Below are 14694 nucleotides of genomic sequence, written 5' to 3'. Positions count from 1 at the left end.
ATTCTTCAAGTCTTTCAAAATTTCTTAAACATGTTAATTAGTCATAGTGAAAGAATGAGGATTATTACTCCAAACTACAGACAGTCTTGCGCATGTTTCTGTTATATTTTGTCTTAATTTTTGGTCATTTGTTGTCTTTCCTTTTCTTTTAAAAAAATTTAAATATGTATTTATATATGTATGTATATATCATGTATATATTATATACATAACATATATATTATTGAGTGACTAGAATTGTGTATGAAAAATTGTAGATTTAGTTTTGTGCAAGCTTTTGTGGACATGTTTTCACTTATCTTGAGTGAGTATCTAGGAGTGGAAGTACTTGAGCCATAAGGTAAGTGTATACTTAACATTACAGACAGTTGCTAATTTTCAAGTGGTTCTATTGTTTTACTTTTCCTGCAACAGTTAGAGTCACGGTTAGTCTGTATCTCTGCCAACACTTGTTTTTGTCAGTATTTTAAATTCTAGTCATTCCAATGAGTGTGTAATGATATCTCATTATGCTTTGGCTTACACTTAAGAATAAAGATGTGAAGCACATTTTCCCATGTGCATTGGTGGTTTGTATACATCCTCTGCAGTAATATATGTGAAAATCATTGCTATATTTATTTTTTTAATATTCTATTTATTTATTTGAGAGAGAGAGAGACAGTACGCACAAGTGGTGGGGGGAAGAACAGAGGGAGAAGCAGACTCCCTGCTGAGCAGGGAGCCTGATGTAGGGCTCAATCCCAGGACTCTAGGATCATGACCTGAGCCAAAGGCAGCACTTAAAGGATTGAGCCACACAGGTGCCCCTTTATCCAGTTATTGAATTGAAAGGGTTCCTTATACATTCCAGATACGTGGTTTTTTCCAGATATGTGTATGTCATGTGAAGTATGTGAGTATTTTCTCCCAGTGAATGTCCTTGTTTTTCATTTTAATAATGTATTTTAAAAAGTGATTTTTAAAAATCTTGATAAAGTATAACCATGTTTTTCCTTATGCCTTTTTGTTCCCTATCTTAGAAATGACTGCCTACTCAAAGTCTGCACAGATAGTATCTCATGCTTTCTTTTAGAAGTTTTTCTAGTTTTACGCTTTCCATTCCATTTGGGATTACAAACCAATCCAAGTTCGTTTTTGGCACAGAGTTTGTGGTAATATGGAGTTCAGTTCTTCTAGGTAGCATTGGGTTGTCCAGAGCCATTGGTTGAAAAGACAATCCTTTCCCTTCATTGAATTATGTTGGCATTGCTATTGTAAATGACTATACATATGGTTCTATTTTTAGACTCAATTTCGTTCATTGATATATAAGTTTATCCTTACACCAGTACCACTCACCATTGATCACTTGAGCTTTGTAGTTGATCCTGATTAAGTAATGTCAATCTTCTAATTTTGGCGATTCTAGATTCCCTGCATTCCTATATAAGTTGCAGAATCAGGGGCACCTGGGTGGCTCAGTCTGTTGAGCATCTGCCTTCAGCCCCACATCATGACCCCAGGGTCCTGGGATCCAGCTTTTCCCTCTCCCTCTGCTTGCCACTCCCCACTCTCATGCTTGCTCTCTCTCTCTCTCTCTGTCAAATAAATAAATAAAATTTTTGAAAAAAAGTTGCAGAATCAGCTTGTGAATCTTTACCAAAAGAAAGAAAAAAAAGCCATGAAGTATTTTCTTTGAAATTGTATTGAATCTATGGATACATTTTGGGAAGATGGTCATTTGATAATATTGATTCTTCCAATCAACAAATTTTATCTCTCCATTACTTAAGTCTTTCCTAATTCTTTCTCTTTAGTGTTTTATAAGTTTCACTGTACAATTGTGTATTTGTTTGTGGCAATATGTCTGATAGTCCTTCCTAGAAAACTTGCACTAAAATAGCATGCTATTCACTATCTAATTATCCTTTTTTATTTTTCTTCATAACAGTTATGTTATCTATCATTCCATCATATATCAAATTGTTCATTTTTACTGACCTCTTCACCCCAGGAGAACAAGCTCCATGAGGGTGGATCAAGTATTTCTCTCGTTACTGATCTATTGCCAGTGCTTAGGAAAGTTCATGGTTCATACTTGACATTGAACAGACATACATAAAAAATGAAAGAGGATTTTTACTCTCACTACACTAAAGTCTGCTCACAGGAAAACTGCCTTGTGTCACCTCTTGTATCTAGGACCTAGATTTTTCTTTCACACTTAATCTTGGACATCTCATATCTGCCTTAGGCCCATGTATCTCTGTGATCCATCATTCCCTCCACCCTGATGGGCCTGTCTTTGACAAATATTTTCAGAAAGTGAGGCTTTCCAGGGAGGGTCATTCTAAATCATTCTCTTAAATGTTGATTCTATTTACTTTATCACTGAAGAGCAGGAGAAAATAGGGTTTGATTTCTGTTATTAAGATTATTTCGGATTATTCTACATATCTACTTTTGTTTTCTACAGGAGTGAATTGGAACTCTTGGCTTTTTAGTCTGTATCAAAGATGTGTTCTCTTTCATGCTTTAATGATGGGTTCTTCAAGGGCACCTGGTGGCTCAGTCAGTTAAACATCTGCCTTTGGCTCAAGTCATAATCCTGGGGTCCTGGGATCGAGCCCTGCATCAGACTCCCTGCTCATTGAGGAGTCTGCTTCTCTCTCTGCCCCTACCTCTGCTCATGCTCTCTCTCCCTCACTCTCTTTCATATAAATAAATAAAATATTTTTAAAAATAAAGTACTTAACTCATTAGTTTGTTACATTGGGCCTAATTTAATAGATTAGTTTTATGTATGTTTAAGTGACACACACACACACACACACATACACACAAACTCACGCACACACACTCTACTTTGAGAAGTGTCTACTATAAGTCTCCAGGACTTTCAGTTAAGTACCATAACTTTCAAATGGCTATATCTTCAATGAGGTATAAGAAATAAAAGCATGTAACACTTTAATTCTAAAGTATGTGCTACTTACTCTGATCATAATGATAAATAAAGGATAGCTGTTTACAAAAAGTTACTTATTAAATAAAATGAATAAAAATCCATTTAAAGATAAGTCAGTTTAAGCTTTATTTTTTTTTAACTTCTAATATATGAACATTGTAAAAGTGGGAATGTAAGTGATGGTGAATATGAATTTTCCTTTAATTTCCTTTCTATATCATTAATTCTGAATTTGCCAGAGACAAAATCTATCCTGAAAATGATTTCCTTAGAATCTTTGGTATATAAACTTTGTTTATCAACTTTAATAATAGTTTCTCAAGCCACAAAACTATCTCAGAATTAATCTACACCTGTGTTTCTAACCAGGTTCCTACTACTCAAAAAGAAAGTGAAAATACAACACAAATCACAAGCATTTTATTTTTATAAAAAAACAAAAGTGCAATGGACCAGAGAATAAAGTATAGAATCCAGTCATATAACGAAGAGGTGATTCAATGCAAGGATTCATTATATGTGTGCATACTTTAGAGTTACATAGAAAAGATTTAGAATAGATGTTAAAGGATATTCCGTTACCTTTGCCTCAGTGATATAAGCCATGCATTTGTAAAACTGATAATAATATAGAGACAGCATAATATAAAGGACTAAGGAAACATGTCTAGCCTCTGTTACTGTCTTCTTGAACTGAATTTCCTTTCTTTTGTAGAAATTGAGCTGAAATAGATGGTTTTCAAATATTTTTCTGTATTGAAATTTTATGTCAAGCTTTGGCAATCTCCATCAAAAAGAATTTTGGGGATTCCATTATTTTACACAGCTTCCAAACATTAATTGAGAATGTGAATTTCACTTGGGGAAGCAGTTTTGCTTCATTTGTTAATTTTTATATCCTCAAAGCCTAGCAGAGACCCTGACGCATAATAAACACCTAATAAATATTTGTTGAGTGAAGAATGAGAGAACTGACCTAATAAGCCTCAAATATTAAATGAGGAATAAAAAAACAAAATGAAAATTACCATGATTGCAGAGCCTCAAGTTCTAAAAATTTGGACACTGTTAACCTCTGATCTAAAGAATTATAGGATTTTTAGGGATCTCTGGAAAATTGTGTCTTGCCCTAATACATATTAGTCCAAACCTAGGTTAAAGAAGAACAGGTGATCTTGGGTATTTATTTTCTTAGTACCTTAGTATTTTAAAAATAAAAATACACTTCTGGCATTTGACAAATGCTATCAGAGTGAATAAATTGGGAATTAATCATAGGCGGTCATTAGGGCTTGATGCTTGCTCGTCTATGTTGAGACCGAAATCAATCAAATGAACTAGCCTCTGTGCAAAATGTCAGTTGATTCCGGGCTTACAAACAATAACGCTAATAAAATTACTTTTATCGAGTTCAGATATTATTAAATTAATGAAATACATTGGGAAGGGTTTTAAAAATCAATTTTATTTCCATACTCATTTTTTAACTAAATAAAATTTACTTTAGACTTTGTTGTTATTCTTTCATTTTCCTGTTTGTTTTGTTGTTTACCTTGATACATTGATATTTTTCCTGCTTGATCTATTGCAATAACCTTTTAACAGGTTTCCCTGTCTTGAGGGTCTCATCCATTCAACTTAACTCAAATGGATAGCACTACTTCTATCTCCTCTGATCAAAAACCTGCAGGGACTCTCTATTACATAAAGAACAAAGTTCAAATTCCTCTCCCTTCAAGAAATGATCCCTGCTGCTCCTCCCTGCCTCTTAAATATATTTCAAACACAAGCATTCTCCCCATCACTACCGCCAACATCTTAGCTCAACTACCACTTGGATCATTGCAATAGAAACCTCCCTAAATCTGCTCTACCCTTTTCCTCCTCTACTTACAACATTGTACAGACACGAGTGAATTTTCAATTAAGCCCAATCATATCTTCACCCAACCGCCCTGCTTATTACAGCCTGATAGTGTACCTGTGTGCTCTTAAATCCATTCGCGATGTTTTCTGTGCTGCTCTTTATTCCAGGGCACTGTTTCCTAAGGCCTCTCTCCTCCTGGTTGGTTTCCTCAAGGTTGTGAAAAATGAGATGTCACTATCCCAGCTGTAATATCAGCTTCTGTCCAGTATCACTTCCTCTGTGACCCCAGGTATCGCCATGAAGGCCAACCATGGCTTTCTCTTGTTTCAGCTTCACCACACCACTTCTTCCCTCTATCCCTTCAGCAGAATGGTAAGCAGTGTCTTCTAGGTGCACCAAAACTATAAGCTGCTTCATTATCCTCCTTTTGGTTTCTCCACTTTCCTTTCACTTCTGTCATCAAGTCTTGGTGATAGAATCTTCAGTCTGAGACATCTGAAATGGTTACTGTTTTACTGCTGGAACCCTTATTGGTAAATACATCTTCTCATTGTATTTGGGATGGAATTCAGTGACTGTACCATAGCCTTCGAGGCCCTCTGTGATCTGCTCCTTGCTATCATTGGTAACCTTACTCCAATTACTTAAATTACCTTTAATCATACCCTATATCTACCGCCAAGAAGACTCTTGCTTCTACTGAGTCCAGGAAAATTCGACTCATCTTTTAGCTCTAAACATGAATGAAATTCTTTACAGAAGAGCCTTCCCTGACCTACTCAAATGATTTTGTTTTCTTTTGTGCCCTAGATTGCTATTAACTGGTTCATTTTGTGGTGAACTGGTTAAATTAGTATCTTCCCTACTAAGCCATGAAACTCAAAGTACCATGGATCACATGTATACCAAGGGACTAGTACAGGGGTGGTTACATGGGTGACACTCAACAAATATGTGTTGAGCTCACATTCAAATTCACCCTTTGGACAATATTAAAAGTTATTGAGTGTTAGGAACCAAGGATATAAGAAATTCCTCTGCTGGTAGAGAAGAGAACTAGAAGGCATTAAGTACTGCGAAGGATGTGAATACAATGACATAGCAACATCACACAGATAACTCTAGCATGGCCTGGGGGAGGCCGAGGCAGTTAGAATGACCAAAGTTATACTGGTGAACTTGGGAATAGAGATATTTAAACTTGAGAGTCACAGTTGTAAATTCACCTAAGAATCCACAAGTATTAAAAACCAATGCCCATACCTCATTCTCAAATAAATCAATTAGCAATTCTGGTGTAGAGCCTTGATTTTCTTTCATTACTCTATTCTGCAGGTAGGATTGAAAAGAACTGATTTGTTAAAGACTCGGTATATGCAAAAGCATAGAAATGTTAACAGAAGGTGAGTAAATGAACTTCATACAGCACACATCTGTGTGGACTGCTGAAGAGATTATTTGAAGATGATAAAAGATAAAACCCCAAGAAGTAAGACTATAGCAATAAGCAAGGAAAAAAATTGGAAAAAAACTATTTTTTTTCCAGTTTATATGTTATAACGATATAAATGGGACACCACTGGAAAACTTTAAGCAGGGAAGGGAGAGATCCACTCAGGTCACAGTTTGAGAAAGATCCCTGGATTAGCTGCATGGAGAATAAATTATCAGACTAGATAGAAAGCCAAATGTAGCCCCATGTAGATATGTTTTGGAGACTTGCCATGGGGACTCATGACAAAAATCCAGTGAGCTACATCTAAGGTGCATTTGTAAGGAGCTGCTTCTGTTTTAATTGTAAATTCTGAAGTCTTTGTGATAAAGAAATTCATTTCATGGGGCACCTGGGTGAGGTGACTCAGTAGGTTAAGTACCTGCCTTCTGCCCCAGTCCTGGTCCCGGGGTCTTGGGATGGAGCCCCAGGGTGGGAGGGATACCAGCTCAGCAGGGAGTCTGCTTCTCCCTCTCCCTGCCCCCCTTTGTTCTCTCTGTCTGTCTCTCTCTCTTTCAAATTAATAGAGAATCTTAAAAGAAAAAAAAAGAAATTGAGTTCCCAACATACATTTAAAATGAAGAACAATACAATTTTAGGGTTTTTAAACCTCCAACATGCTTATTTCACACAGTTCCCACAGCTTCAAGAGCCTGAAATTTGATGACACTGTACTCAGTGTAGGTGACAGGTGTGATGATGTCACTCACTACTCTTGCAACACTCCTGAGCACCTGAGTGTGCATGTATAGCTCACGGGACGTTGAGTGCATCTGATTTTGAGCCGCCTTCTGCTTTGTGCCATCAATTTGCAAATGAACGGTCAGTGGTGACATGGGGGGAAACCCAAGCCACTCTTCCTTTAGTTTCTTCTGGGCTTTTAGGCTCCTGAGGGCCATCAACCAAAATACAAATCCTGCTCGGCCAGGAGAGAAAGGGACGTGCACATCCCCCTAAGTCACTGTGCCTCAAGGCTAAGAAGCTTGAAACAGCATCCTCTGGCCATGCCCTTCGCGAATGAGGTCGGTGAGAGTCCTCCTGAGATTTCTGTCTGCAGTCTCTGGGGGACCACTGGTCCACAGTTCCATGGGGTTTTCAATGGAGAGACTCAACCAGTTCCTCCAGCTGCGCTCCATTGAATAGGGCCACCCTGAGTAGTGACTTTTCTTCCACCCCCGTAGGAGACAAATAAGCACATGGCGTATTTGGACTGGTGAGTGCCCTTCTCTCTCTGTGCCCCATGTGGCCGGTTGTTTCAAGTGCCTCTCGTCCAGGCTCTACACATCAGTTAAGCCCAGCTTACTCAATTGCTTGCAGGTAGCTGAGTGTGCTGGATGTTTTAGATGGGACTAATCTCTGGTTCCCATATGGGGACAAGAGTATTATCACACTTCAGCCCACTAAAAAAAAAAAAAAAAAAAAAAAAAGAAAAAAACAAAACAACCACTCCTAAGTGGGGAAGTAAAAGCTTTGCAGGTGTTCTCCTCCCTAATGGACCCAAACACTGCAGCTTGTGTATACTTTTATTTGCAAAGTGTTTTTCTCTGTCTGCATGTTTAGAATAAGACTAGTATAAAGCACTGCTGTTTAATTACTAGCAGGGCCAAAGGTTTCATTTTAATTCGAGATTATTTAAGTAAAAACATTATTTATAAGTGAAGTACTGTTTTCTGTCCAAACATGTAAGAATGCTGCTTCTAGCTGGGATCCAGTGCTGCTACAGAAGAATTAAGTGTTGTTTTTGTATTTGCGTTGGATTTTTTTTTTTTTTTAGAAATGGGATTTCTATTAAACCACTCATTATTTTAATCATGCCCAATTTTAAGATAAAATGAAACAGTGGAACACCCTTATGTACGAGTATTTCATTTATACCAATACTGATTATCTTATACACAAGCAAGATGTCAATATTATTGTTTTTCCATCTAGTTGATAAAACCACGTGATTGTCATCATAATCATTATCCTGATAAAAACATACATTAACACCACCTTCTATTTACATATTACTTGTTACTTTTTGAAGCCTATATACATTCATCATTAATCACCAAATATGCTTTATTCTGTGCACTCTGTCTTACTGTGTCAGGGATTGTGGTCAATTTAGAAAAAAATCGGTAAAACACTTGAAATGCTTACAGAATAATATGAGACTATGATATCTTCTGTACCTTATCCTTCTATGTAATTATATACAGCCTCATTACCAAAAGTACTAGGCAGCTTACCAGATAATATGAAAATTAAGTCACAAGTTTTCTACCCTCATTAAGAGCAAGGGAAAGACCAATACAATAACTTGTAAGTGTTTTCTTTTTCAAATGTAATCTTCTATGATATGACCTTTATGTCCAGTACAGAAAACTTTTATGCTAGAGTTAGGATTTGAGTTCAAATTCTGTAGATGTATGAGTCTAGTGAGGCAGAGAGCAGCTCTGGAAAAGGACAGACGTATTTGATTCTGGTCACGTTATACTGGAACAAACGAAGGCTGAAGGGCCTTAAGGAATTTACCCAAAATCACTCACCAAATTCTATTGAAAACTTGTACCTTTGTTATTTATACTTACATGCGTATACAATATAGATAATATAACACAACTAGAATGGGAACATAAACTAGACAGGTAATTTGTACATGTTACAAGTGGTATAAAAGTTTTGAACTGACCCTATATATAATTGTCAATATTTCACTGATGGAGGAGGAAGATATTATTACTCTATAATGCAATCATGTATTTATTAGTATTTATTAGTCATTGAGTCACAACAGTAAGTGAAAGAGACATGCTCCTTCCTTCTAGGACCTTCAATTCTCATTGAGGGAGACTGGTAAAAGGAAATGAGTGGAAAAAGAAATACTAGTAATTGCAGTTTGGGAAGGTGTCAGGATGAAATCTATAAGGAGGAACAAGGAATAACAACAAAGGAGGCTGATTTTATTTAGTTAGGTCGGTCAGGAAAGAGAAGACTTAGGGCAAGGACCATTACAGCTGAGACTGAAGGGTTGAGAAGGTATTACCCTTTGTGAAAGTAGGGAAGCAGAGCTGGCATGTGCAAAGATACTGAGGCTACAGGGTGCTCACTCCAGCTGAGGAACTAAATATCAGTCTCCATATAGCATCCGGCTGTTTGTATATTTGCCTGTCTTGGCATTTATCAAAATGTTTTCAAATTGGTGGTTTTTGTGTCTATTTTACTCAACCTAGGTTATGAGTACCTTAAGGACACCTAAGCATAAAACTTACTTATTCCTACAAACATTGTTTGTAAGTATGAGTTATCACTGTTTTCAAAGATCTCAGGTGCATACTTTTGATAAACCAAAATGAAAGGTTTAAGAATTTTCTGGAAATACTAGCTTGTATATGTTATAATCTCATTTTTGGAAATAAGTGATTATGACTTTACACTTTAAAGTAATGTTATTAGGGCGGCCCAGGTGGCTCAGCAGTTTAGCGCCGCCTTCAGCCCAGGGCGTGATCCTGGGGACCTGGGATGGAGTCCCTTGTCGGGCTCCCTGCAGGGAGCCTGCTTCTCCCTCTGCCTGTGTCTCTGCCACTCTCTCTCTGTGCCTGTCATGAATAAATAATATCTTTAAAAAATAAAATAATGTTATTAAATATTTAAAAATGACAACCAATACAGATTCATATAGAAACTTTTGCAAAGCAAAATGAGAAAAAAAGTAGAAAATAATCAAGTTTCCTACGAGCCCTAATCTAAAACCATTTGAGCTTTATTTGTAACTTTATGAAATCTAGGCGCTTGGGTGTGCATGTGTCTGTATAGAGATATATAAATGTAGATATATACATACATATACATTATATATAATACACATTTAATGTAGAAATATACTGTGATATCATCTTTAAACCTTTACTTTTTTTGTAACATCCTATTTTCACTTAAAATGATATCCTGAAGATATTTACATACATAAGAAATCACAGTTACTGTGAGAATTTTAAAATTTTATTTTATTTTTTTTTATTTTTATTTTTTTTATTTTTTTTTAGAATTTTAAAATTTTAAAATTAAAATTTAATTTTAAATTTAAGAATGTCCACCAGTTTTTAAATGCTTTCTTTGTTATTTTTATTGAGGCTATATATTTTCTGTGTTAAACTTTTTCTGTAGTAAAAACATATTGGATCATTGTGTAATATTGAAGCAGCTCTATACTACTAGGATAAGTCATACCTGTTTATGGTTGATTTTTAAGTGCCTTAATTTTATTGGTAATGTTTTCTTTAATATTTTTATATCCATATCCTGAAGTAAAATTTGATAAACAGTTCTCTTTTCTTTTTCATTTTTACATGTTGATAGTCAGACTTTTTCTAGAATTCTAGAATGAATCGGGGGACTTTTTTCTATGCGTATAAATCTTTGTATGATAAAAATAGTGTCAATTTCATGATAGATTTCTGGTGATATTTGCCACACATTCTTTGGCTTTGGTATATTCAGCCTGTCTAGTTTCCTTTGAGTTAATTTCAGTCTTTAATCTTTTGTAATAAAAATAACTTATTTCACGTATAGTTTTAATTTTCAGATGTAAAATTGTACCCAGCACTGTGGTGGTGATCTTTCTTGTTCTTTGCTGTTTCTTTCCTTTTGCCTTTACCAAAATTGAAATTCTCTACTAGGTTTCTTGCGTTCTTTTTAGCAGTTGGTAATGTGCGGATTGAAGCAGTAGGACAGGGAGGTGGCAAACATATTAAATGTATTCAGTTGGCATCTCTTTCAAAGAAGAGGCATTGCCTACACCTCAGAGTAGTGCAAAGTTATTTCAGTATTATTGCCCTTCTCAATCCTCAAACCCACCGCTCCACTGGTTCCCTGGTCAGGGTGGTGGGAAGGATACATATTATAGGAATGTAAGTAGATGCTCTTTGGTCCCTTGAGTAAAGTACCCAGCCAACCACACATGTCCCTGCCTCTGCCTCTGATACTGGATTTCTTTTCCCCTCTGAAAGAACACTGACAACCAAATGCATTTGAATAGCCTTCAGCTCTGATCGGAGCTCATTGTCTATTTATTCATACCCATTTTACGATTGCCAAAAGGGTTCTAAAACAGCATGTTGCTTATATATGAATTAAGATATTGGGATTAACACAGGAACATACTGAAATGGCACTTCTAATAACTTGAAAGATGTTCAAGACTCAAAAATATCTTTCTTCTAAAAACACAGTCTGAGTTGCCTAATATTTTCTAGGACTAGAATTGCATAACAGAAAAAGAAAGTCAAGGGCAAGGAAGAGGATAAATTCTGTATTTGGAGACTTCTAAAACTTTCATTCCTTGGTCCATTTATTTTCTTCTGTGATAAACTCCTGAAATAATTAAACTATAATTCAAAAAGATATATATTTCAAATGTTGTCTTTCTCTTATCTCGAAGTTCTGTTTGATTTTATCACAGAGTACTTACCACAGGAATCGTTTTGGTAAAAATAACAATAACTGCTAACATTTGTTGATTACTTATATCTCAGGCACTACACTAAACTCTCTGCCTGAAGTAACCCATTTCATTCTCCTGACCACAATAGGAAGAGGGCATTATTAAGAACATCTAGGCATGGAGGGGTTAAATAACTTGGCAAGGTCACACAGCTAGTTAGTGGTGATCCAGAATAAAAACCCAGATAGTCCAACAGAGAATTGATGTTAACAATAGGTGGATTCATTTTGTGACAATTAAAGTTAACATTTTTAAGTAAAGTCTCAAAGTCCCCTTGGTGATATATGATATTCAAATTCTACTTATGATTATATGTCATAAAATCATATATTGATCAGTGTGAATCAAATACCACTTTTATAACTCAAGTTTAAGAAGTACAGAAAGTGACTTTTTAGCTGCATTGTCAAGAATGTGGAAGAGAGGCAATACATTTGAAGGTATTTTTAAAGCCACATTGCTAATATTAAGTAGAAAAGTCTGTACCAGCCCTGAAACCTCAGAGGGAATGCCAAGGAGGTTTGGTTGGGAGTGTTGTTGTTATTCTTGTTTTTTTTACCCATGACATTACTGACTGCAGCTGTAAATGATCTTAAAACGTGCGACTCTGGCTGTAGGATTCTCTGCCTATATTTGCAATGCTCTGGGAATTTATTTTGTACAGTGAAGTTCATCATACTCCTGCTTCTCCAGAAAAAAACAAAACCCCAGGCAGAACACACCCCAGGTATGTCACTTTTGCTTTTTGTTGCCACACACCTCCCTAAGGGAGTAAGCACCAAGCAGGCTGTATCTTCTTTGTAAGCAAAGGGAAAAACATGTGATACATCCTCCTCTATTAAATGACTCTCCTTTTAGTAATCATTTATTCATGCTGTTGTTGATTAAGAAGACATTTTTGATAATACACAATGACTCCTTTGCTGTCTGATGAAACAAAGATACATAAACAATAACCCAGATCGTAAAATGTTATAACCTACTAGGTGACGCCAAGTCTTCCTTCTCTCCCAATTAGTCAAGCAACAGATGGTCAGTGGATGAAGTGGAAATTTAAGAGCCTTCACACAATTATATCAACTGCACATCAAACTATCTGAAAGGTAGTAGGATGATGTACTGCATCTTGTTTTAACCATGTTAAGAACAAGGTTTCAGATACTATTTTTTTTTTCCATATAGGAGGTCACCTAACAGTCTGGTCAACCCAACACGAGAACAAGTTTTAGAACTCAAGCTTAATGTCCTTTCTTGCACCAGAATGCATTCTATAAGCTCTTGTGACAAGACAAAAAACAGGGCCTGGTTGATGTTGACTTCCAATGAAGACTGAAGCAAATCTAATATTCTGGGACAAATTCCATACTGTGTGTAGCAGGAAGTCAGTGAGGGAGAAGGAATAAGCCAGGGGCTAGTTTCTCCATCACACTAACTCCATTTCCTGGAGTAAATCAATCTCACAAGCCTCAATCTTCCATCTACAATGACAATATAGTCTCCTGAGTCCTCTTGAGGGATATTTGAAGAACCCCAACTAAGGGCTGGTAAAGAATCTTTCCACTTTTAACATGCTGTCACTTTTATAATTCATTAATCACAATGTTATTTCTACCTCTATTCAGGAATAATTCTTGGTGATATAGATGTGGTATGTATGCATTGTGTAGAGGTAGCAAGATTGACACACAAAAAAGGAACATTCATTATGTTAAAATGCATTTGAGAACTTCAGGTTGATTTCCATTTATCCATAATATTAATGTTAACATATTATTGTTAATAATATATCATCAAAACTCCCTAAGCAAACTGAATTATTTGTCTTGGCATAGATGTGGAAATTAGTGTCATCCCATTTGGTGATTGGCAAACTGTTCCTTAGATGAACACTCTTTTTTGTGACATTCTGTTTTAAGTGAATGAATTTATTGTTTACTTTTTCTCCCTTGGGCCAGATGTAAGATACTTGAAGTTAGCTTTAGATCTCAAATAAGTTTTTCTACCTAGTATCTAGTCTGACATTATAGAGACATTCACAATTAGTAGAAAATAACATATCTGTGATATTATTTTGGAGAAAAATAAAATTTGTAAAAGTTCATTTTTAAATATTGCTACTTTACTATTTTACATTTCTCTTGCTAGTAAATTTGACAAATTTGTGTGTGTGTGTGTGTGTGTTCTCCAATAATACTTCACTTAAAAAACAGGCAGTGGGTTGACTTTATTGGCTGATCAACAACTTTATACAACTGATCAATATTTGACATTAAGCTTGCTTTCTTCCTCTTTCTCTCTTGAAAACTCTGATCCAGATCTTTTCTTATTTTACTTAAATCTTTTCTTATTTTTTCATATTTAAAATAGCACAAACCATTATGGAAAAATAACAAAGAGTATAAAGAAGAAAATCACATTAGCCAGAGATAAGTATTTTTGTTCTGATTACAAAAATAATACATAAATAAATTTGAAGACTTATTAAAAGGATTAACCTTCACACAAAACAGGTGCTCTATTTTCCTAGTACAATGATTCAACATTAATATGTTACCACTTCTCTTCTTTACCTCCATTGTTTATTATTGCATTTTCTAGATTATAACTGCTGCTTGTTTGCAAGGATATTTACACATTTTTTCTCACATACAATCTCCCAAATAGTGATCCCAAATGTAGAAAATATAAAGAAATGGTGGGAAAACTTAGTACATGAAAATATACTAATAATTCCAGACAAAGTACTAGGGAGAAGCAATATCTAAGGAGAAGCCAGGAAGTCTGTAACCTTGTATTAACCATATTTTAGAAAGGGAGGCAATTCAGGAAAAACCTGGATTTAGAAGGCATTTATAATTTAATACACGTTTTGGCCTTTACACACGTTCTGTAGTTAT

Source organism: Canis aureus, chromosome 11 (assembly GCF_053574225.1).
Source record: "Canis aureus isolate CA01 chromosome 11, VMU_Caureus_v.1.0, whole genome shotgun sequence".
Lineage (NCBI taxonomy): Eukaryota > Metazoa > Chordata > Mammalia > Carnivora > Canidae > Canis > Canis aureus.
The sequence above is the reverse complement of the archived record's forward strand: the minus strand, read 5'-3'. Positions refer to the sequence as shown.